General features: G+C 34.9%; 1 protein-coding gene across 4 annotated transcripts in view; it reads right to left on the bottom strand.

Moving 5' to 3' along the window:
• The window catches only part of Mef2 (myocyte enhancer factor 2), a 333,366-nt gene that overhangs the window by 216,311 nt on the left and 91,497 nt on the right, over window positions 1-25,558 (bottom strand). The window lies entirely within an intron of this gene.

Here is a 25,558-nt window from a genome sequence, read left to right as displayed (position 1 = left end):
ACCTCCAAGCGATAGGTCTTTATAACACCCAATTATATATGAAGCATAGCCGACTGCTGGGTCTATATATAAAAATGTCACTGACCTATAGTACCAGCAAATGGCACTATTATTGGCTCTATGACCCCGTCACGATATCTGACAGTCGTCATTGTTTCATTAATTAAAATTACTAAGTCAGTGCGTCCATTGTAACATATGCCCCCAGACACAAATTGATCCACCTACAAAGAGAGTGGTTGAACCCATTAAATGTTCATTATATCGTTGTCCTCTTGCTCTCCAGACCAACATTCTACCGTCAGAAGTATATAAACGGAATCTTGATTCGTCAGAAAAGAGCCAATGTCTCCAGTCTTCGAAGCCCCATTGACCATTGACTCCATCGCCCAACCATATCTGCGGGCACGTCGCTCAAAACAATGCTAAATACGCCAGTGTTTACTTACAAGAGCTGTTGAAAATCTTTGAAAAAAAGCGTTGAAGTTCTATGGAGAAGGCGATATAATTTTAAACTCTATAGACTTTTGGATGATAAAAGCATCGTTGAAACCCGCCAAATAAACTGCTTAAGATGTGTAGGCTAAAGCATATGGCTAAATGGAAGTGGCTAATGGAGGCTGCTAAGAAGGAGATCACTTAACCTCAGATATCTTGACGATGTGGAGGAAGATTTAGGAGACAATGGACTAAGGGGATGGAGAAAGTAGGCACTTGACAAGGAAGGATGTTATGAGAAAAACGTGAAGCCTCATCTGATGATGATGAAGGTAAATAACTAGGATTGACCTCAGGTATTAGTAGTAACTGGATGTAAGCAGCACAAGACAGACAAATGGAAAGAGCTGAGGGAGACCTATATCTAGCAGTGGATGCATACAGGTTGATAATGATGACCTCAGGTGGCACAAAACACAATCATATTACCAATATTACCTACACAAGTATTCTTAGCATTGAAATAGACACAACAAATATTATAAAAAAAAAAACAAGAAGATAGGGACTGTTGATGAATACAAGTATCTAGGAACAATATTCAATCGAGAAAGAACAGATGACCAAGAAATTAACACCAGAATAATACAAGCTAGAAAAGCTGTAGGATGCTTTAACGGTATTCTCTGGAACAAAGAAGAGAAAGGTTAATATCTGTGAAACTCTGGTAAACAGTATGCTATTATACGGATGTAAAACGTGGCGATTTACAGAGAGAATCCAAAGAAATAGAAGCCACGGAAATGAATGTAACAAGGCCAACGCTAAGGATTTCGAGAAATGAGAAGATAGGAAATAAAGAAATCAGGGAACGCATGGGAATATAAGGTACAATGATGGATGATATACAACAAAAGCAGCTCATATGGTCCGGACATGTAAAGCGAATGGAAAACAATAGACTCCCGAAACAAGTACTTGCATGGACCCCTATAGGAAAACAGAAGTGAGAAAGACCGAAGAAAATATGGATGGAAGGAGTACGAAAATTAATGAGCTACAAAGAACTTCTCTTCTTGCCGTCTCCCTATGGAGGTTGGCAATCATAATGGCTATTTTTATTTTTAAATTTGCTGCTCTAAACAAATCAATCGATCTGCATTGATACTAATCACGAAGATTTTGCAAACAAGAATTCTGTCATCGGCCAACAGATCTTCTTCCTTGAATCTTTCCCGATATTATGACTCAAAATTCCAAATTTTGGTCCGATCATCACTTGGCCTAGGTATTCCAGTTTTCTTGTTCATGGCGATTAGTTCTGTTTCTTTACCAGCCCTCTCCAGTACTTGTTTATTTGTAAATCTATCAGTCCATAATCTTTTTAATACTCTGTGATATAACCAGAGTTCGAAACCCTTGATTCTTTTTAAATTGCATTCTTTTAATGTCCAAGTCTCATCTCCATATAATAATATTGAAAAACATCGAAAGGTACGTAATCTGCAGCAACTTCTTAGCCATTATTTTAATGGCTAATGGATGCATACAGGTTGATAATGATGACCTCAGGTGGCACAAAACACAATCATATTACCAATATTACCTACACAAGTATTCTGGAACTGCAGAAGAGTTGTAGGATAAACTTGGTAGACTGAAACCAAAAGTAACCCGTGAGTTGTACACAGCAGTCATACGCCCAACGATAAGGTATAGACCAGTATTGTGATAGAGGAAAACGGCAGGATAGACGTGTGAAGCTAGTATCGCCACTCTACACTGATATATGCTCCTAAATATAACAAAAGTCCTGAAAAGTATAGGAACTGCATCATTAGAGGCAATCACTGATCTTCTCCCGCTATTATTACACATTTCGTCTGTCCCCTTTTTGACCATTCTGTGAATAAAAGCTAACAAAAAAGTCACACGAACATCACAGGGGCCATACTTGACGAACCAATCTATCAGATGACCTCAGAATTGCAACAGACCTCGAAGTGGGAGATAAAAGAACCCCAATCCGTAGAGGTAAAACATGCGATACAATGTGCAAATAATTGGAAAGCTTGTGGAAAACAAATAGATAATAACAACACAAAACTACTAACACATCTTTTTAACAACATATATGAAATTGGCGTAATACCAAAACAATGGCTTAACTCAGAGTTCATAGCTATACCAAAAAAATTTAGGTCCGCAAATGCGACGAATTTAGACTCATTAGCTTAATGAGCCATTTAATAAAAATATTCCTTAAGATCATACACAATCAAATTTATAAAAAATGTGACATAGACGTAAGTGACACTCAGCTCCGATTTAGAAAGGCCTTGGGAACAAGGGACGCGGTGTTTGCGACTCAAAATCTTATTCAAAAATGTCTCTCTAAAAGTATATCTCTGTTTCATCGACTTCCAAAACGCTTTTGATAGGGTCCAGCATGAAAAATTGATGTATGAACTACAGAAAATGAAGCTAGACGCAAAATATTTCCGCATAATTCAAAAATTTTATTAGAACCTTAAAATATCCCAACCACACTACTAAAAGCGTCAGTATACAAAGAGGTGTTCGATAAGGCTGTGTCATGTCTCCATTGCTCTTTAACTTGTACTCTGAATATATATTCAAAGAAGCATTAGACGGCGCCGAAATTGGTATAAAAATAAATGGTAAATATATTAACAATATCAGGTATATAGACCATACCGTTCTGATAGTAGAAAAATGGAAGACTTACAAAACATACGAGACAGAGTTAATAATGCAAGTGAAGCAATGGGACTGACAATAAATCTTCAAAAAAATAAAATAAGGGTGATTAGCAAAACCGATGAAAATTGCCGCATTGACCTAAATAACATTTTTAATTATAACATGTTCACAAATTCAGATACATTAAACTGGACATTAAAATTAAATACCATGAGACTGCTCGAAGCCTTTGAAATGTGGCTTTATCGCAGACTGCTCAGAATATCATGAACACAACACCTTACGAATCGAACAGTATTAAACACCATAAATAGAGAGTTAGAACTTATAACAACGGTTAAAAAATAAAGTGTACCTAGGCCACATAATAAGAAATGACAAATATAACAGAGTGGTGCAGAATAGAGAACATTTTGATGTAGTGATCGCAAACCTCCAGCAATGAAGTGCACTAGAAGAAGAAGAAGAAATATTGTTCACCGATAGGTCAAAAACGACAAGGTTTGGTACAAAGTACCAAGTAGTTGCTCGACGAGAAGATGTAAGGATGCTAACAACTCTGCATGTTCTAAAATATTAGTGTGGAATCATTATTTGCCGATATTTGAATACTTCTTAGTATACTCCGGTATACTATTTAGTTAAGTGCGGTCTGAGTCTTAGACTTGCGTGACATTCTTAGTATACTCTTTCTCATTCTTAAGTGCTGATCTGAGCCTGTGAGTCTGAGCTCTCTTGTACCCCCATACGGGAGGGGGGTAGATTCTCATCCTCGACACTTGTCTGACACACATTCACACATACCTACATACACACTTACACCTTGCTCAGTCCGCAAATCACCAGCCCCACCACAACTGACTTAAAATGCGGTGAGATTTGCTCTGCGACGACTGCGCTTCCCAAACTCGATGTGTAATACTATTGTACTCAGGCACAGAATAATAAACAATCAGAATGCCCACTCCGCTTGATAAAATAAGTAAGCGCATCTCGTTCGCGCAGACGGAATCAGTCATGTTTTAAACGGTACCAGTGCTGTTTAGTGACATTTTATCTTAAGTGACACTGAGAGTGGGCATACTTATTGTTATTTATTCTGTGACCCAGGGGATGCATGGTACTGGAGGAAAAGTTTTGCCGAGAGAGATAGCGAACTCTACAGTACTAGGCCTATTATTAGAGTGACTAGACAGCATTTCGTCCCAACGTAAGAATAAAATGGATATGGAGACAACATAAAAAAGAAATCACCCCGAAAAGGGGCAGAAATTAGTGAATAAAAATAAAAATATAAAGGAGCAGATATGCGGTTCCGGTCGCGACCTCTGTATCGGCCTCAAATAGGTCTCAATTACGCTAATCAGTGTTCTACAGCCAAAACTTGAGCACAGTAAGGCAGAGTCTTAGGACAATTTGAGACGAAGTTAGCAGCTTTGTTTATAACAATTAAGATATCTAATTAGCGTCATTTGAAACAACATACATTAAAGTTTTCATGTGACAAATTTGGAAGAAATTACCTTTCAACGGAATCGTCCACAGAGCTTCAAAATGTGGTCCTTAAAATCAGCCGGCTTTAAAACTTGCCGGAGCGATGGAGGGGGAAGGAGCTGTTAACTGTATCTCTGGTTCTTGTTTATGGATTTCGAAGATTTTTGTTTTAATTTATATGTACTTTTTGCGTACATTACGAATATGTATTACAATTTTTTTTAAGTTTTTATTTTTTTAGTAATATTTTTGATAACTTTTATTGTAAAACATAGAAAATATTAATGATGTTTACTATTTATTTATTTATTATTATTTATTTATTTAACAATTTTTAAACAAATTAAAAAAAAATGTTTTTTTTTTCGAACATAGGTACTTTTTTTTAATAATTTGAGTTATTCTAACACGGAAGTTAGTTATTCATGTTTTTTTCGTAAAATACTTTAAACTTAAAATGGAAATAAACAATTAAAATTGCCGGAAAAGCCAATTTTTGCCTTTTTCAAGGCCATTTTTCAATAGGTTAATAGTAAGTCCAAAGGTCCTCCCCACCCTACTCAAAACAACTATCGTTTTGCCTGGCCGGTTCAGTGTCACAAACAGGGCACTTTTTTTGCTATTAGCGATGCTAATACTTTTGTGAGAATGTTTCCCAATTTATTGTTCAATGCTGCATTCTTTTTAATCTTGAAAGAAGTTTTTAATTTTTAGGATTCCGATAAGTACCAACAAATGCCTTTTTTTATATGATTTTTTATTTCCTTTTTATACTTTACTTTTTGATCAGTTGGAAATATCTATAAAGTTTTCAGTATAAAAATAAATTCATCATAAAAAGTCTTCTTTGAGAATGATCCACTGAGTCCAGCAATTCTGTGACTTCTTTGTATCCTTAAAGCATTCTTTTCTTCTTCTTCTTCGGTGTTTTCCCATTATGAGTTCGCACAAGAACTTATACTTATACGTAAAATCCTCCGGCATATCTATGGAGGAGTACAGGAGGCGGATTATGGCGTAGACGCTATAATTTTGAACTTTACCGCCTGTATGACAAACCTGATATTATTAGGTCCATCAAAATAAACCGGCTGAGGTGGTTAGGTCACATAGAGAGAATGAATGAGATGGAGCCGCCAACTAGAATTACGATGTGGTATCCAAGAGGCGTCAAGAGTCCAAGAATACATCCAAATTAAAGATGGGACTATTAGTTTGAAGATAGCCATTTATGAAACGTATCTTTGTTCCTTTTAATTATCTCTTCTAAGTCGTTTGCATTTCTCCAAATATTTATTCTTGTGTTGTTCAATAACCAGCACTTCATTTGCCGCTTTGTTTATTCTTTCCTTTAGGTATTGATACATTTCTGTTGGGATTATTTCTTCGTAGCATATTATGTAGACTATTCTGAGATAGTGTTCGAATACTAAACTATTATAGTAGTTCTACTTTGTACCTCGTATATATGCAATCAACATTGTCTTGATTGCCGAGTTAATTGGTAGATCCAGGTCAGCATGCCACCTCTTGAAATGCAGAATTTTCAATTATTTTGAATTTTGAAAATATCAAAAATAGCCTCAATAAAATCTCTATAACTTGTAAACTCACGTTGATATTTTCTGAATCTTATGTAACATATGTTTTATAAGACGAGATGATGTGGTGTATTTAATTATTAAACATAAACTTACCCATCTTGATCTAATATATTATTTAACGTAGTTGTATCATGTATAATATCTCATATATCATAGTTTTGTGCCAGTAAATTTCTTGCTACATATTTAAGCCATGTGCTGTTTTTATTTTATTACAGACACTTACGCCTTTCTTATATTTTTCATCCTCATCTTTATTATTAATAGTAATTTACTTTTTGTCCATGTTCTACAAGACTGTTTATTGAGTGCCAATCTAAGTTCAATCATGGATACACATTACTATCATTTGCAGTGATATCAAAGTATTATTTCAGGCATTCGCATAGGATATGACCTTGGATAATGTTGACTAGTGTACATATTTTCTTCTGTGGCAGTTATAAAAAGAAAAAAATATATGCTTTTGGGGATACGTTTCCAGGTCATCTTTAGGAAATAATACAACAAAAGATTTACAGAAGATCCAGAAATATCAACCGAAAGTAAAGGTGAACCGCCACCCGGTTTAAACTGATAAAAAGTGAATGTATTTAAATGGAACTCGACAAGAAATGGAGATAAAAAAATTATAATATTGACGTTTATTTACAATTAATCTTACAGGAGTAACAAATTGAAAGACTAAGGCAATACTAAAATACAGACCAAGTAATCGTAGTCGGAATTAAAATAGAGAAGTCAACAACAATAGTTATTTTACGACAGGAAGGTGAATACTCCACTAAAATATATGAGATTGTATAAATATAAATAAAGAGAAACTGTTTCACGCTACTAAAGATGGGCAAAACTTTCAAAAAATAGCAGTAACCTCTGTTAAATAAGTCATAGAAGGAAAAATAATAAATAACTTAATTGTGAAATTCAAAAAGAAAAGAGTGAGAAATATTTTAAAGTAATTAAAAAAATATTTCCAAATTTAAGTTTGTAATGTACAAGTAGGTCAATCCAAGAGAGAATATGAAGCAATAGCAAAGGCTTTGGAACTAGATGATGCTGGAGATAATATCTTGGAAATAGCAACAGCATTAGATACAGCGATTATTAACACATTCTTCCGAAAAAAATCATCTTATTACATACAAAAGTGGACAAAATGATTCTGAAATAGATTATTTCATGTCAAGGAAGGAAGATATACGTGAATATGAGGACTGTAAGGTAATAGTTGGCTGTGCGCTTCAAAATAAGTTGGTTCTACTGGAAATAAATTAAGAAGCACAAAGAAACAAAAATATCCAAAAGAACCACAAAAATCAAGTGTTGGATGTTAGAATATGAGAAAGAATGTTTATTCAAGGCAAAAATGGTAAAAACATGTGTTGAAACATGAAAGGAAGTCCTAATACGAAATGGAGAAATACTGCCATGCCATTGAAGTACTCTGGACACCTTCAGGAAAGAAGTCTGACAATACAGAGACCTGGTAGTCAAACGAATTCAAGAAAAGGTAAAAGAGAAGAGAAAACTATATAAAGGGTGGCAAGAAAATAGGTCGGATAGTGTAGCGTTTTTATTTTTCTAGCCATAATTGCTTTTAAATTTTGATGATCCGAAGTTGCAAGGTATAATTTCCTGGAGCTTAACGTATGCTGATGATAGTGTTGGTAGGAAATACTGAAAGAAATCTAGAACAAAAGCTGGAACAGTGAACACAAGCTCTTGAGTAAAAAGGTTTAAAATTTAGGACAAAAACATTTGGAACAGTATTTGGAATGTTCATTTAAAGATGGAGTTACTACTATAATAAGATGACGGTAATGGTAAAATTATTGTAAAAAGTAATAATTTTAAGTACCTAGGATTGGTAGGTACTAAAGAGTAATGGGTAATTAGATGGAGATGCATGCAGTAGGATTAGGAAGGTGTGGATAAAGTGGAAAAAAGTGAGTGGTGTGTTGTGTGACAGAAAGATTCCAATGAAAGACCAGTTATGATGTACGGAACTGAATGTTGGGCAGTTAAGTAACGGCGAATGCTTATACATATTAGGGGAAGTCTAATGGTGACACCAATTGATGCGAAAACCATAGCATAGGTTAAAATAGTTAGGATGTGTTCAACGTCGAGATGTGAATCACCCAATATGAAGAATATTTGATTTTCAGTCAAAGACCAAAGAAGACCTGGTGGGATACGCTTAGGCAGGGCATGTCGGTAAAAGAGAATGACATTAGTACGACATAAGATAGAAATTTATGGGGAAATATAATTAGGGAAGCTTATCCCATGTCGCCAATTGCAATTTTCGGAATTTGTGATTGGACAAATTACAACATAATTTCAGCCAATCGCAATTCCCAAATCTGTTGCTCGACTCCAGAATTATCATTGGTCGAAATGCAACAGACTTGCAGCCAATGGTAAATTCCGAAGTTGAGCATTGGCGATCGTGCAGGTCCAGACGGCCCACAGCCAGAAGGACCATTAATGACGGTTAAAAACCGTTAATGACGGTTAAAACCGTTGACCCAGATTTATGATATAAATACTGGTGCACGATGGCCAACAATTCAGATCTGGTCAGGATATGTCCGCAGATCCAGCCTCCTTGGCAAGTTGAGACCTTCTGGTTGATTTGGTTCCCAGAAACTCAGAAACCTTTGTTTTATTTTACCTATTTTACTTTCAGGAATTTTGACAAAGTTTCAAAGTGAAACTTTGTCGGTTTGTGTTAAAACCGCCATTTTATTGTGATTTTCAGATTCTTTTTGACTTGGTCAAAGATCTGATTTATTTGTGCATTTTACCCGTCGCTACTTAGACGGATTTTGCAAATATTTAATATTGTGTTTTCTTTCAGGAACTTTAAAAGTCGTGTAAGAAATTACTTTTTCAGGTTCGCTGAAGTCAATTCAAGTCTCTTGACGGGACTTAGCCGTTTGAGCGAGAAATCGTATCCTTTATAAACTTAACAGTTTTTCATACGTTTATTATTTGAACTTTGCAATATTTTTCAGGTAAAAATAACTTGTAATCTTTTTCAGATTTATTTCTGGTTTTGGGATTCTGAAGAAATTCAGGTCCAAAATTAACTTTTCACTTTTTTTTACAGGTCATCGACTCTTGATAAAAAATTTTCGTTATTTGTTTATAACTATTTTATTTATAAACTTATTGTACTTTTTCTTGTTGATTCGTCCGAAAGGCACTACGCCTGATAACCCCCACCTATTTTTGGGGCTCTGTCACACCTACAACCTTTCGACGACTCTTCGAGTTTTGGGCTTTAAACTGGTAAACTTTGGACTGGTAAAATTTTCCATAAAAATTTGAATATTTTTTTTGATTGATCTTAAACTGATCTTTATTGTTTAAACTAACCAGTTTATTTACAGATTCTTAGTTTAAGACTAATTATATAATTATCTTCCAGCTTCCAGACCTGGAGATAATTATATTTTATTACAGATTCTTAGTATTAGTACTTTGATTGTTGTTTATTTATCGCAATACACATTATCTGTATGAGTTAAAAGGCATTTATTCCTATAAAGCTAAGTGTCCATAGAGCACATCTATGGCCACTGACCGAGATCCCTATCCCCTTAGGTCAACAACAGCGATGGAAAGAGCGTGTACTCAGCCTGCTCTTGCTCCTGAGGGAGTTGAGAGTCCTACGAGTTACCGACACCCACATGGGGGTATAGTAGAGAGAATAATGATAAATTAAACCAATCATTTGATTACGCACCACAAGAGAAATGAAGCCCTAAGACAAGAACTGAATATTACTCGATCGATGAGAAAACACAAGAAGACAAAACAAAATGGAAATGACATATAAACATAAACATAATTAATAATAATCGAACAACTAAATAAATTCTACATTACAAACCGAAAGAAAATAGTGTAAGACACCCCATGAATACATATTAAAGTCTCTGCTCCATAGCCAGGCGACACTAAAGGTACTAGATTCGAATCGAATTGACCCCAAGATAGTTTGAAACTGTCTGCACAATGATTCGGATCTGAAAAAGTAACAAAGTAAGTTTATTCTTTGGGTCTGGACATACTGGTATTGAAGAAAACGAACAAGCAGACCTACGTGACAGAGAAGGGCAAAAAAAAATTATAGGCCCAGAAATTTTCGTTGGCATAGCAAGAAGCAGAACCAAAAGAACGAAAAAGACTGGTGGAACGGATGCGGTAACCATTGGTACGAACAAATGGGCCTTAAACATTCGAAGACATGAATTCTGTAACATGAACCTTCGAAGAAGAGATCCAAAGATCTACTAGATTTGCATAGAAATGATCTCAGAATTATCGTAGGACTTTTAACAAGACACTGTCACCTCATGTGGCACATGAATAAAATCGGACTGACAGATAGTTAGTTAGTTCTAGAATGTCATGGCTGCGCAACCTGAGAGAGTGGTACGGATGTACATCAAATGAACTTTTCAGAGCAGCCGTCTCAAAAGTCCGAATAGCTATGATGATTGTCGACCTCCGCCGCGGAGATGGCACTTGAAGAAGACAGATAGTTCGGATTGCAGATTTTTTCAGGCTGAAGACGAGACGGCGGAACACTTTCTGTGCAACTGTCCAGATTTGGATAGGATAAAAGCTCAATACATTGGAGCATTATCAATTTTAAGCTAGGGATGAGCCACAGTGGACCTCTTAAGTCGAGTGGAGGGACAGCGCACTCATTTTAAACCTAATCATAAGTCAATACTGGGAGCACACATTGTTCAAAACTTTTCTTTTCAGATATATCGGCATATTAGTGTTTTGGTACGCATTAAATTTGCATTTAATGTTTCAATAATTTATTTTTTTTTGAAAGTTCTCACATAAATATTGGCTTAGCTCTTCTATTTTCTTCTATTTCCGTTTACAACATCTCTGTGATCATTTTTTTAATGTTTTTTATTGCAGATTTTTTTTGTGGGTAAAAAGGCATTCCTAAGAACGAACTGTAGGAATCCACTTTACAGTTAGATTTAAAGCCCCTCGTATATCCCTTTAATATTAAGACAAATAAATTTAAAGTGTATGAGTTCGTGTATTCGAATCAAAGCGTAAGCGTTTTAAAGGTACTGAAATAAAACATTGTCGACAACCAAAAGCGTTAAGCTCGATCTTAACCGAGGGTAGATCCCGATATCGTTATTTCTTTCTTAGCTTCCTTTTCCGGTTTCAGGCCAGTGCTGGATTTTACATATGAAACAGATGTGTGGGACACATTAAATCTACTAAACAATCAAGATGATTTTTTAAGAATGATCAGTGAGTAAATATTTATATTACTTTTTATAAGAAAACTAAACAAAAAAAAAAGAAATGTGGCGAATTATAATATTACAATGACAACTAAAGCAACAAATGAGCACCAAAGGTTAACAATAATGATTAAATGTAATAAAAAAAAACAATTGAGCTCGAATTGAGTGCACTTTCCAAAACTGTACAGAACTGTACACTAATAGAAGATCAAAAGTCGAACCAGTTAATGATGTACATATACACTATGTACTCTCCAAAATTAAAACACCACCTTAAATGTACCATAAGTTTGAAGTTATTTTCTTCTGATCCATTGATTGGATTTGGATGTTTTTTTTTTTCACATTATAGGTCTATTTCTAAGTAAATACTGAACCAATGTTTTCTGAGAAATGTCACCGTTTTTCCCATATACAAAATTAAAGTTGTGTTTTTTCATCTTATTTTGTAACACCCTAATTCATTACAAACAAACGATGCATCTCATAAATATTGCAACAGCTTTATCTTTTCTCAACATTTTCGTAAAAATCATTTCAATATCTCTATTATCAAAAAATAAAAGTACGTTAAAAGCATTACGTTTATTGAATTGTAATACTCATTAAAGAATATAAGCACGTACTCGGCTATGAAAAATAAAAAAAATTAACAGGACAGTTTCAGACTGACAATATTGTTTGAAATTCAATAAATTGTTTTGCTACATTGCTATCTTACGTTTGTTAGTTGAGATGGACCGTATTTCAGGAAATCTGAACCGTGATGAATGTGTGCGAGCAATTACTTTAGCTGATGTAGGATTAATTTATCGTGAAATAAGCTTGAGGTTAAGAGTATATCCTACTACAATATCACGAGTTGTTCAATGTTTTCGAGAAAAAAAAAAGACCATACGAGACAGACTCGACAAAGAAGCCAACACCAAGCCAAGATCAGTTTATCAGGTTTCATGCTATAAGTGGCAGATGATCATAATATTCAAATTAGTAGGAACACTATACAAAAGGCGTCTCGCTAAACAAGATTTGGATGAAGAGAATACCAGGCACATGCAATTTGCCAGAAAGCGCCTTGACTAAAATATTAATGACTAGTAGCACGTATTTCTTGCATGTAATAGGGGTATTGCTTATATAGCTACGATAGACGTGTAAAGCCGGATTCTCACTGAACGTGGAAAGGCGCTCTTCGCTGGTTCACGTCGAGAGAGAGAAATAGCGAAAAGAAAATAGAACATAATTTGCACCCCACGTTAGTGAAATTAATAAATATTCACTTTTTGATAACTACTCCAATGGAACGGGTCTATGCATCAGCTTTCAATCTTCCTTTGAACCGTGTTGATTTACTGGCTAACGATGGGACAGCACGCGTTTATCGTAAATGAACAGTTTTGCCCTATCCCAGAAATCGTAAACCACAAATATTGAGGCGGAAAACATGCGGCTCCACGTTCTGTCAGATCCCGACATAAGAGTTATTTGGCGGTCAAAAGAATGATATGCACCGTGTACAACACGACCTAAGAGTTTATTAAATGGAGGATCTGTAATGGTTTGGGAAGAAATCTCTTTTACAGCGCGAACGGACCTTATTGCCTGACGAAGGTTTTTTAACAAGACATTTTGTCTAATCATCTAGTTCCCCTTACTCCTTACATAGGAAATAATTTTCTTTTAATGCATGAAAATGCACGATCACATATTGAAAGTGTGGTCCGTGATTATTTGGACAAGGTTGGTACACAAACCATGAACTGGTCACCCTGCAGCCCTGATCTAAATCCCACAGAGAATTTGTGGGATATTTATGAATGGTCAACTCAGGAGCCGACAACCACCACCTGCCTGTCTAATCGAGATAGAAGTTATGATAGAGAAGTTTGCAATTAATCAAACCAAATACTACGTTTGAATTTAAGTAATGCCTAGTTGCTGTGAAGAAGTAATTAGAAATAAGGACGGAAATATTCGTTAGTAAGTGTTTTTGAGAGAGGGAACTTGTTTTATTTCGTTTTTTTTTAGACTTGAAGTTGTTTTAAATGTCAATAAAGTTTGTGCAAGCAGTGTTTTCTTTGTGTATTATCTTTGATAATAGAGATATCGAGATGATTTTTTTACGAAAATTTAGGAAGGTTTGTTTCTAATAAATTCCACAGGGTTTTACATAATAAGATGAAAAAACACAACTTTATTTTTGCCCGTATATGGATAAAACCGTAAAAAATCATCGAAATCCAACCAACGCATCAGAAGAAAAATAGCTTCAAACTTTCGGTACATTTAAGGTGGTGGGTTAATTTTGGAGAGTAGTGTATAAATTATGGGCAGTGCTTGAATCTCTAGAAAATGCACGTATAGATTCAAGATACACTAACATAATTAAAAACATATATGAAAATGCCACCATGCAGATAAAGCTGGACGAAAGCACAAAAACTAATCCCATAAGACTACAACAGGGAGTAAGACAAGGAGACACCATATCTCCCAAACTATTTACCCTTGCTCTAGAAGACATTTTTAAGAAACTAGAATGGAACAATAAGGATATCAACGTCGACGGATCATACTTAAACCACTTGCGATTCGCAGATGACATAGTTTTAATAGCCGATAATATCCAAGAACTAAATGATATGTTACAACAATTAAATGCAGTTTCAGGAGCGGTAGGCTTAAAAATGAACTACAGCAAAACAAAAATACTGAGCCGAGACCAGACAAATATAACAGTACAAAATCATACCATAGAAAATGTTGAACATTATGTATATCTAGGTCATGTTATCAAACTGGGAAAACCAAATCAAGATGCTGAAATTAAAAGAAGAACACAACTGACATGGGACGCTTTCGGAAAACTAGCATATATCTTGAAAAACACCTCCATTCCTGTAAACTTAATGAAAAAGGTGTATAACACATGCATACTACCAGTTTGTACTTACGGCTTGGAGATTAGCCTTACCAAAAAATCTGCTAAAAAATTAGAAACAACGCAAAGAGCAATGGAACGAATCTTGCTTGGAATATCACTAAGAGACAAGATTAGAAACACCGAGATAAGACGTAGAACGAAGATTAGGGATATTGTGGAAGAAATTGCAAAAATGAAATGGCACTGGGCAGGTCACGTAGCCCGATATAATGACAACAGGTGGACACGGAGAATTCTAGAATGGAGACCAAGGACGACAACAAGAAGCATGGGAAGACCTCAAAAAAGATGGGTAGATGACATAAGAACAGTGGCAGGGAAACAGTGGATTAGATTGGCGCAAAATAGAGAAAGATGGAAGCAATTGGGAGAGACCTACATTCAGGAGTGGATGGAAAATGGTTGACAAAGAAGAGAGAAGAAGAAGAGTGTATAAATAAATCAAGGTTTGTGTCTATTTTACCACGCAATCTCTGGTTCGCATGGAAATGTACTGTATGTTTTTAAACGTGGGACCGTTGACGTCCAAAATAGGTTTTTAAAAAACTTATCCAATAAGATTTTTGAAAACGATTTAATGTATGTATTAAATGTAAAACATGGCACAAACAAGATAGTTTCAGAACCATACAAAGAACTATTCACATGAGCTCTGAATCCTAAAAACAGGTTTGCATAAAAACATAGATATTTATTAGATGGAATTCATCAACAATTTAATGGAACAAGAGTTACATTTTCTTATTTTGTTTTTTGATTATGATGTGATTATGATGTTCCAATAAAAAATTCAAAAATCCTGAAATTAAAAATTATGAAATTATGTTAACCTATAAATGTTTATATTGGCGGTAGATATAATACTCATCATTGAAACATTATATTTAATACAAACCTTAAGAAATATGTGGAGCAGAATTTTAGAAATTATCGTAATAAAAAACCTTATAAAGGTCTGCCGTTTCCCGCATCAGTCTTCATATCTTCCCTTCTTTCCAATCCACTGTCCATTTCGTTCTTCGATTATGACGATATTCCACTTTTTTTTTATAGAAATTTGCGTTAATATTTCCTTTAGCCATAGTTCATAGTTTATCCTCATTATATATCGACAGGGAAGCTAAAAGATTACTACAATCGGCTGGTCCATGCCCAAAGATATTCTTAGAGCTTTAGAAAACTGAACTGCAGAATATGCGAAAATGCAGAGGACTCTGCCGAACATAATGACCAGATTTGTAGGACTGAACATAAATATAAGGTATGCACAATAAATCTTTCAGGTGGTAGTGCGGAACGATGTAGTGAGGACCACCTCTTTGAAATCTATAATTTACGTTCCTCAATAATTGGAGTAGTCTTTCTTTGACTCTTTTATTTATCGTTTTCTGTGACATTTATACGCCCCATTTCCTTATTTCTAATCCTCTGGTGCTTGAAACCTAGCATGATCGTCTGAAACCCATTTTTTTAGTGTCCGTCTCTTTTCAATAAAAAGTTTCGTAGGGTACACTACAATCAATTCGTTTATCACACCCCCTAATATCTGAAACACCAGTATGCATTTAGTCAGAAACATGCTACCACTGAGCATGTTTGCATAAAATAAACAAATTAGTCTATGTTGTACGATTTAAAATCTGAAAAATGCGAAAATACGCATTTTTGAGACTTGAAAACTCGCGCAAGTACGTATAATATGTATAAGTGCTACAGAGATGCACCACATAGTGCGCCGCGCCGACGCCGCGGCGGCTTAAAAATGACGCGCATAATTAACAATTAAAAAACAACGGTCTAAATTGAAATAAGCTCCGATTGCTCTTCACATTCTTGAAACTAAATGTTTAAACTTCAATTTAGGCATGTGACAACCTCAAAAATAATAATTTACATACGAGTTTTCAAGCCTTGAAAATGCGTAATTTCGCATTTTTTAGATTTTGAATCGATTCTTAGTCGAAAACTGTTAACTTTACAGAAAAATGACAAGATACCTTTATTGTTTATAATGACCCAAAAAACCTAAAAAACGGAGCAAAAAGAATTTGTTTAAACAAATTTCTGCCCAAAAATTGCGCCCGCGCCCATCAAGTTTAAAGGGGATATTTTTGAACAAGAATTCGCAAAGAAACCGAATCAGGAATATTTTGCCTACAGGAGCGGTCTCACAACATAGACTATTTTCCTCTGTAAAATCATCAATGAAGTACTAGAAAAAAAACTATTGAGCAGTACTTTTTTAAGCAGATTTTTAAGCCACGAAATTTTGAGTCTTCCAGTCCTGGTCAATGATGTGTTCTTCATTGTAATATTGACCAATGTAAAGGAAAACCAAGACTTCGGAAGGAACAGATCTAATATAAAGATATACAATACACTGATATAGCCAGTTATCACATACGCGATATAAACAAGAGTGGTGAATAATAAGAAGAAAAAAACGTACGGATAGGAAACATAATCAAAGGACCAGCAAACGAGATAATCAAAAAAGCTACGAGATAGTCTCCAATCCACTCAAGAAGCCAAATTAGACCGAGAAAAAGCTAGTGTGATGTCACGAAAAAGTACATAAAAATCATGAAAATACAACAATGGAAAGAGAAATGCAGAAATGGGAAGGAATGGCGACATTCACAAAATTAGCCCGACACATAATAAACTGAAATCAAAACAAAGAGATACAGGACTAATCCACTTCCACTATAGCGTAAACTATAATACGAAGAGATTGAACGGCAACGATGATGATGATGAATATTGTTTAAAGTAGACCATTATCTTCAATTATTTCTCATGTAGTGACTGACATATTTCAATGCTGATGCTTTAATTCTGGTCAATAATTGTTGTTCTTTGTTTAGTCTTATTTGCACATCTGGATTTATTATGTGAATTATCATCATCATTGGCTCTACAACCCATAGCGAGTCCTTCCTATCCTTCGCCTCAGTTTTCCAATTTTGTACTTTTAACACTCATAGGTCGTCTTCCATCTGGTCCTTAACTCGTGCTTTAAACCTGCCTCTTCTCCTCACTCCAGCCGGTCTTTGGTTATAAGTGGCCTAGCCACCGCAGGTGTTTATAGCTAGATCGTGGCACTTAAAACAGTTTTGAAATTTTTAAAATGTCCTTGTCACTCTGCACATAATTTCCATAGAATGATTCCAATCTTCGTGTATTATTGTTCTTAAGATATCGGTATGTCTTTACTCATTCAAGACATTGACCGTTTATATATAGATTTCCATCTCCATATAGATCTGTTTTTGGAGATTACATAATGCTTCTTGGAAGATTGTAGAGATTACATAATACTTCTTGGACAACCGACTACCTAGCAAAGTATAAAAAATCAGTCATAAAGTATGAAATTACGGAATTCAACTGTTGTCATCCGATCCTATAGAGAACCGATCCTAATCAAAAGTCATCCATATAATTCCAAATACACCTTGCTACGAGGATTTATTGATATCTAGTTAACCTATACAAACTCCGTAGAAAGAAAATATTGCGTTACCATAACAACGAAGAATACCTTATTAGACGTGCCGTTGTAAAGTTTAACGTCAAAAAGTCAAACCAGAGTTAACCAATGAAATTAGAAAAAAAAATTCGACCGAAATTGTGAAAATTAAACAATTTGAGTATCAAGCCATCATTAAATATCGGAATTTGAAGGCGTTAAGAGGTAAACAATATGCTTAATAATCTTGGCGATCAATGACCTTTGAATGCAGCCGTGAAAAATTGGATTGCCAACTTCAGAAGAGGAAGATCTTTCTCTGAAGATGAAGACTGATCGACAAGGCTAATTTCTGTGTCCACCCTGTGTAAATATCTGAGGCAGTGAATATTTCATATGAAAGCGCCCATCATATAGTTCAGGTCTATTGGGAGATAAGAAAAATTTCTGCAAAATGGATCCACAAATGACTGAATGTTGACCAGAAGAGTACAAAAGTAGAAGCATCGTGTTCGATCTGAGCTCGGTTTGAAAAAGGTACAAACTCTTTATATCATGTTACTCAGGATGAAATTTGGATACATTTCTCCCACCCAGAAACAAAGCAGCAATTGATGGAATAGAGATACTCTGGTTCTCCAAGGCCTAAAAAAATTCGTGTTAAAAAATCTACTGGAAGAGCTCTTGGTTCAATTTTTTGTGATTGCCAAGGAATTACTAGTTAGCGTTACTGACCACTTTACAAAAAAAAATTTCGAGGGAAGACCTGGAGAGTTGTCTAAAGGTATTTTGTTTTTACATGACAATGCACCTATTTTAATTACACAGCTCTCTTATTCATCAAATTTTCTCTGTTCGACTCTCATGTCTTTGCTCAAATGAAAAAAAAAAGTATAGAAGGTCATAAATTTCCTTTCGACGAAGAGATGATAGATGCTGAGTAGGCCTGGTCATACACGTATATATTAGCATAGGCTGAGCAGTCTGTAGGGCTAAGTGACGACACCATCTTTTTTTTTCGTTGTTGGATTTATCTCTTTAGCAGCGTCGCTTTTTGGCGGTAGAGAGAGACAGATCGAAAACCGTAAGAAATCATGTCGTCAGTAAGCGCGGCCGGTATCTTCGGTCTATGTTAATATATACGTCTATGGACCTGGACTAAAGGAAAGTATGTTGAATAATAACATAGTTTGACTTTTTGCTTCTACATATAGTTCTAAAAATCTTTCAATACATCCTCAAATGTACCTCATTACTTCATTATTAGTGATGTTTAAATGGATGTTGTTAAAGAAGAGAATGTATGTTTATTTTAAGAAGAAAAAGGATTAAAAACACCTCTTAGTATAGTACAGTATAATAAACAAAGTACCAGTTTGTAATGAAAACATTTACTTTATTGTTATTATAGTGTAAAAGTAACTTTCTTGCCAATTGCAAAAATATTGTTGATAAAATGAGAAACGGAAAATGTAAAAAACTTAACAAGAAAACATGTATATAAAATTGTCAATCCATTTAATGCTACTTTACTATTAACAATTTTGTAATCTGTGCTTTAGCTGTAATATATTGTTTTTGTATTGTTAGAGGAAGTAAATCCTTTCTATTTGATTTTATTTGTTTATAAAAAATTTTCAGTTAATTATTGTTTGTTTTTAATTTGCTTTTAAACTGAAAATAAATTTTTGGGTGTACAAACAAACGGAGCTCATGCATTCCCAATTGTGCGCCGCTGAATTAGAACTATTATAGCAGAAGTTACAGAAGAACAGAAATCTTTTTCCTGTATCTGGTAAGTAATCACTCGGAAACGGAACGGAACCCACCAAAAAAATATGATCCTATACTAGTAAAGCGGAGCATGTGTATGGAAAGTGGGGAGAGAAAAGGGTATCAAGTAACCCGATGCAGTTGGCATGCGAATCGCGCCTTAAAAGGCATCGCCGTCCTTACTCTCAAGGCAATTGAGAAGGGGTCTGGTTTGGTTTGTTGGTCTGCACTTCGCGCCCGTGAGCGTTTCTCGCTCATCGGTTCGTGTTCCTGTCGGTTCGGGATGGAACGCTGCCTGAGTCGAGTTAATTGGGTCGCTGTAACACGACAGCTACAGGGCTGACTGCTGGCCTGCTGGCGCTGCCAATAAACTCATCATTCGACTATACAGGGTGGACTACCATTCCAACAATATCTTTAATTAAATATAATTCATTTTCTACAGCGTTTAAATATGTTCAAATTAAATTGATTCTAAACAAAAATAGGAGGAACAAACTCTCATTTTTCTCAATTTTTCATAAATATCATATATTAACTAGACTAAAAGGAATGGCATAGCTCGCACAAAAATGATGATAAAATATATAAAATGTGTAACATTGACGTTACTCATTTTCTTTTATTTAATATTATCAGATCTTTAGAAGAATTGCTTACATACATAGTTAAGGAATTCCATAAATCATGTTAAGCTTATAGACTGACAAGCCATTTTGCATTTTGTCGGTTTGTAAAGTTCCTATAAATTAAAAAATGTCTGGCGATTTATATTTACGTTCTTCTGCTCTTATCTCATCAGTTACATATTTTTCAGAACAGTAAATAAAACTGCCAAACGCAACGTCTGTGATGTGGGAATGTTTCGATTTTGGTCCGTGGCGCAGTTTTCACATTGTTTGGTCTTGAAACCAGAAAGTTATGCAGGATTATCAAGCGTGTCAGATTAAAGGAAGTTTACTGTATTTTCTAGAGTCATATAAGTTAATGTCAATATGTTCCATCTCTTCATTGATTTAAAATCAGTCTATGATATCGTATTAAACAGTAAATTGTCTAAAGCCATGGACAAATTAACATCCCCGTCAAAGTAAGAAGATTGGTGAAGGATAAAAGATATAAAGTTATCGACAAAGTACAAATACAGGTAGACCATGGAAGTAACGATTTCTAAGACACTCTTTGATACAGATATCTAATAACAGCTTTTGATAAATTTGGTAATAACAATATGTAATAAACAAAATATGCAAAAGATTAAACGTCATTTTTTACTTATAAACAATGTAAAATCGTTATTTTATTTTAAATACTAAAAGTGAAGACCGGTAAATTATATGGAGAAGTGACACAATTTTACTGAAAAAGCATAGAAAATCCTTGTTTTTTTTTTAATTTGGGGCACCTCGTTGCATAGTTTATAAAAATGTAATTAGTTAATTTGTAAATTGTTTATTTAACCGAGTAATTTGTTTAAACAATTTAAAATACATATTTAGTGTGCAAAATTTTACTTTTCTCTTATTATTCTTAGTAGAAAAGGTTATGAAATGATGGGTAACTTAAATATATATGCATCATAGTTATAAATAATATCTTTTAACAATAAATTTTACAGTTTTATTTAAAAATCAAATCTATACGTGTGTTAATTTTTTTGAATTATGCTTATTATTTTTAAAATTACTTTTCTTGACTCAAAAACATTACAAATATATTTTAAACAAATCAATTTTTATAATTGTATAATTATAAACAAAACTTAAAGATTAAAGATGGGAAATCACCAGGACCTGATGAGGTGCATGGTGAAATTTTAAATTATTAGAGTCACACCAAATCACAGCTCTTACGAAGCTATTTAACAACATCTACGAGACTGGTTACTTTCCAAAAGACTGGTACAATATTCATTCCACTTCCTAAAAAAGCCAACGCCAGAAAATGTGAAGAACAGATTAATTAGTTTGATGAGCCATGTACCTTAAGTACTACTTACTATCATTCACTCGCGCATATACACCAAATTAGAAGAACACCTGAGTGAAGTTCAGAGTTCAAATTTGGATTCAGAGCAGGACTCGGAACGAGGGAAGCACTTTTTAGTTTGCAAGTCCTAATACAGAGAGCCAGGGATGTCAACTGCGATGTGTATGCATGTTTCATTGATTTCGAGAAGGCATTTGATAAAGTCCCACATAGGAAACTAATCGATATCCTAAAAACATCAGGACTCGATGGTAAGGATATAAGACTGATCTCAAACTTATATCTCCAACAAAAAGCAACAGCACGATTAGAAAATGGTCCAAGATCTTCACAGTCGAAAAAGGAATTAGACAGGGTTGCATATTGTCAGCGGCATTATTTAACATATACTCTAAAAACATCTTTAGAGAGGCCTTGGACGAATCAGAAGATGGGAATTCTTAGATGTTGCGTCTTTAGTGTCTACAGAAGATGCCATAAAACGATTAGAGGCATTTGAAATGTGGTGCTACCGACGTATGTTGAGGGTCTCATATATACACCACACAAGTAACATAACTATTCTCCAGAGGCTAAGAAAAGACAAAGAAATTATTAACACCGTAAAGAACAGAAAATTGGCTTACTTCGGCCACATCATGCGTAATGATAAATACCGACTTCTACAGTTGATTCTACAAGGCAAGATTGAGGGTAAGAGAGGCCCTGGACGTAGACGTATATTCTGGCTGGCCAATCTTAGGAAGTGGACTGGTCTAACGTCAACTGATCTATTTCGAGCTGCTGTGAATAGAATAAGATGGGTCAATGTGGTCGCCAACATCTCTAGAAGATAGGCACATTTAGAAGAAGAAAGAAATAAAACAATTCTACAACGATCAACAATAGAGATTAAAAATCAGTTCTCCGAGAATTTTAGGGTAAATAAGGGACTAAGGCAAGAGTTCAGTCTATCACCAACACTCTTCAAAATCTGTCCGAGTGAGGCATTGAAGAAATGGAGAAGACCATGTTCTGACATGAGTATACCATTAAAGGACGAAACATCTCTATACGACGACCAACTAGTAGTCTTCTTTCCTCTCTAAATCCGCTTCTTAATTTCTTGGCTCTTTTCCTCTTTACTTTTTAGGGTCACCTTTTTGAAGCAGTGCTCTTTACTCTCGTTGTTTGTGGTAGTCCTCAGTTGTGTATCTTCATATGTGGTCTGTCCCATTTCCATATACTTTATTTTTTACTCATTAATAATCAGTCCATACTGTTTAGAGTTTGAAAATCCTCAGCAGTTCCCCTTTAGTTCTTGTCATTAACACTACATCATTCGCAAAGGCCAGGAGTTGGCTTTTGTAGTCATAAATCACACCTTTCTTTCGTATTCCACTTTCTCTCATTATTGCCTCCAGCAAGAAATTGAAGAGTATTGTGGACAACAGATCTCCCTGCTTTAGGCCCATTCTTCCATTCAAATTTTCCTGTTTCGCTTCCATTTATCCTTACTCTATCGTCGGTCTTCATTAAGGTCATTTTTACCAGTCATGATCATCTTTTCCGGAATTCCAAGTACTTTTAGAGCATGGTACAGACGCCTTCTTATCACAGAATCGTAAGCTAGTTTGAAATCTATAAAGAGGAGCTTTAGCTTTAACTGTTGCTCGTACGTACTGCTCTAATCATTTTTAACACGAATATGTGATCTATGGTATCTATCCTGCCTGATATTCACCAACCTGCTCGTTTAAGTGCCTTTCCAGGTTACTTTTTATGACTCTGGCCAGTACCTTATATGTTACATCCAGAAGAGATACATATACAAGAATGGGACATACTATTGCCTCTCTCCATTCCGGCATTTCAACACATCAACATCCAAAACTTAAGGAACGTAATTCTCTGTTCGACAAAATATAGTTATTATAGATCTTTGTCTTCTCGATTGTTTTAAAGTATGTTTGTATTGGTCTATGTAAGGGGAAAAGGTACTATTATATTATTATATATAGTATATTTTATTAGTATCTAATTTTTGCTGTAGAGATTCGTCAGACAATCTTCGTCTGCATTTCTGCGATTTATTTTCATCTTTATTTCATCCTTGGTGGTACATGATCACAATTACGGGCGTTAAGAATAAAAACTGTGACTGTCTTCCAACCTATTTTACTAAAAAATAATAGATAAAAATGTTTTATTACATTGAAATCTCGTTTTTAAAACAGTATAATACAATAGGAGGTGTAACAATAATACAGGAACAAATAATATTGCTTCCTGTAAGACCCCATAAATATAAATTTTCTTTGCGGAACATTAAAAAAATTCGGTTCTAATTTGTAACTTTACTTTTATATATCGGCGTATTTCTTCCGAGAACTGGTGACATATATAGTTTATGACCAATTTCATGACACACCGTTTCACCTGCCTATGCGCCAAAAAGGCTCTTTTCGCTATTCACATGCTACTCTTGAAACAGCGAGAGTGGTGGCAGAACGTGGTAATGTAAAATAGTAACATTAATTAATTAGTTTAAAATCATAACTAAGTTACCAATCTACTAATAAGCTATTATGGTATGTCTTACTTATTAGCTTACTAATAAGCGACCGCTTAAAAATGTTAACACATTTTGATTTTAAACTTTTTTATTTATGCTTTAATTTTAATAATTTTTGGGCAAATAGAAGGAAAACCATCTCAAATTAATTCACATCATATAGATTTGCGAATTAGGTCAAATTTATTCATATTATACGGGGAAAACAAGATAGCTCTAATAAGGACTGTTTTAGTTAATTCTTTCGCAGTTATTTTATTGTCATAAAATCAGTTTAACAAAATTTTTATTCGGGCTTTTAGAAGAGGGACACAATTATCAATGAGTTTAGATTAAATTTAGATTATTTTACCTACGGCAAAATAGTAGATTGGCACCACTAGATACTTAACCTTCTGGTAGTTGCGCGCATCAGAGCTAATCTTGTAATAGACAATACAACGATTGAGCGTGTGTCCTGTTATAAATATCTAGGTGCTTGGATCACAGACGATACTGATCAAACAAAAGAGATTAGATGTAGAATAGAAATCGCTAGATCAGTCTTTAATAGAATGCGCAAACTCTTTTGCAATCGTGATATCAATATAAAGTTACGAATACGAATGCTGCGGTGTTATGTCTTTTCTACCCTGTTGTATGGAGTAGAGGCTTGGACACTAAAACAGTTGACCACAAAAAACATCGAAGCTTTCGAGATGTGGTGCTATAGGCGCATTCTCAGAATATCATGGATGGACCGCGTCACTAACACGCAAGTACTCCAAACTTTAGACAAAAGATGCGAAATTCTAAATGAGATAAAAACTAGAAAGATGGAATACTTGGGGCACATTGTGAGAGGTGAAAAGTACGAACTTTTGAGAAATATCATGCAGGGCAAAATTAAGGGCAAAAGAAGTGTGGGAAGAAGAAAAATATCGTGGCTTCGTAATCTACGTGAATGGTTCGGGTGTAGTTCGATTGAACTTTTTAGGCGCGCTGCTAACAAAGTCGCAGTGGCCATGATGATTTCCAATCTCCGCTAGGAGTGGCACGAGAAGAAAAAGAAGTTGCGCAAGGTCTAGCAGTCAAGGTCCAAGTTCAATTTCCAATTTTGGCGCAAACGGGGAAGCTAAGAAAATATATTAGACGAACGTTCGTTAGTGTGACAAATTTTACGATTATATTTGAACAGTTAAAAAGTTAAACGGTTTGTGACACCGGGGTGACTACTCGTGTACTGTTTTTCTTTTGACCCACTCAAATTATTTATAAAAATAC

The sequence above is a fragment of the Diabrotica undecimpunctata genome, chromosome 10 (genome assembly GCF_040954645.1).
Source record: "Diabrotica undecimpunctata isolate CICGRU chromosome 10, icDiaUnde3, whole genome shotgun sequence".
Lineage (NCBI taxonomy): Eukaryota > Metazoa > Arthropoda > Insecta > Coleoptera > Chrysomelidae > Diabrotica > Diabrotica undecimpunctata.
Note: the sequence above shows the minus strand (reverse complement) of the source record. Positions and strands in the feature narration are given on the sequence as shown.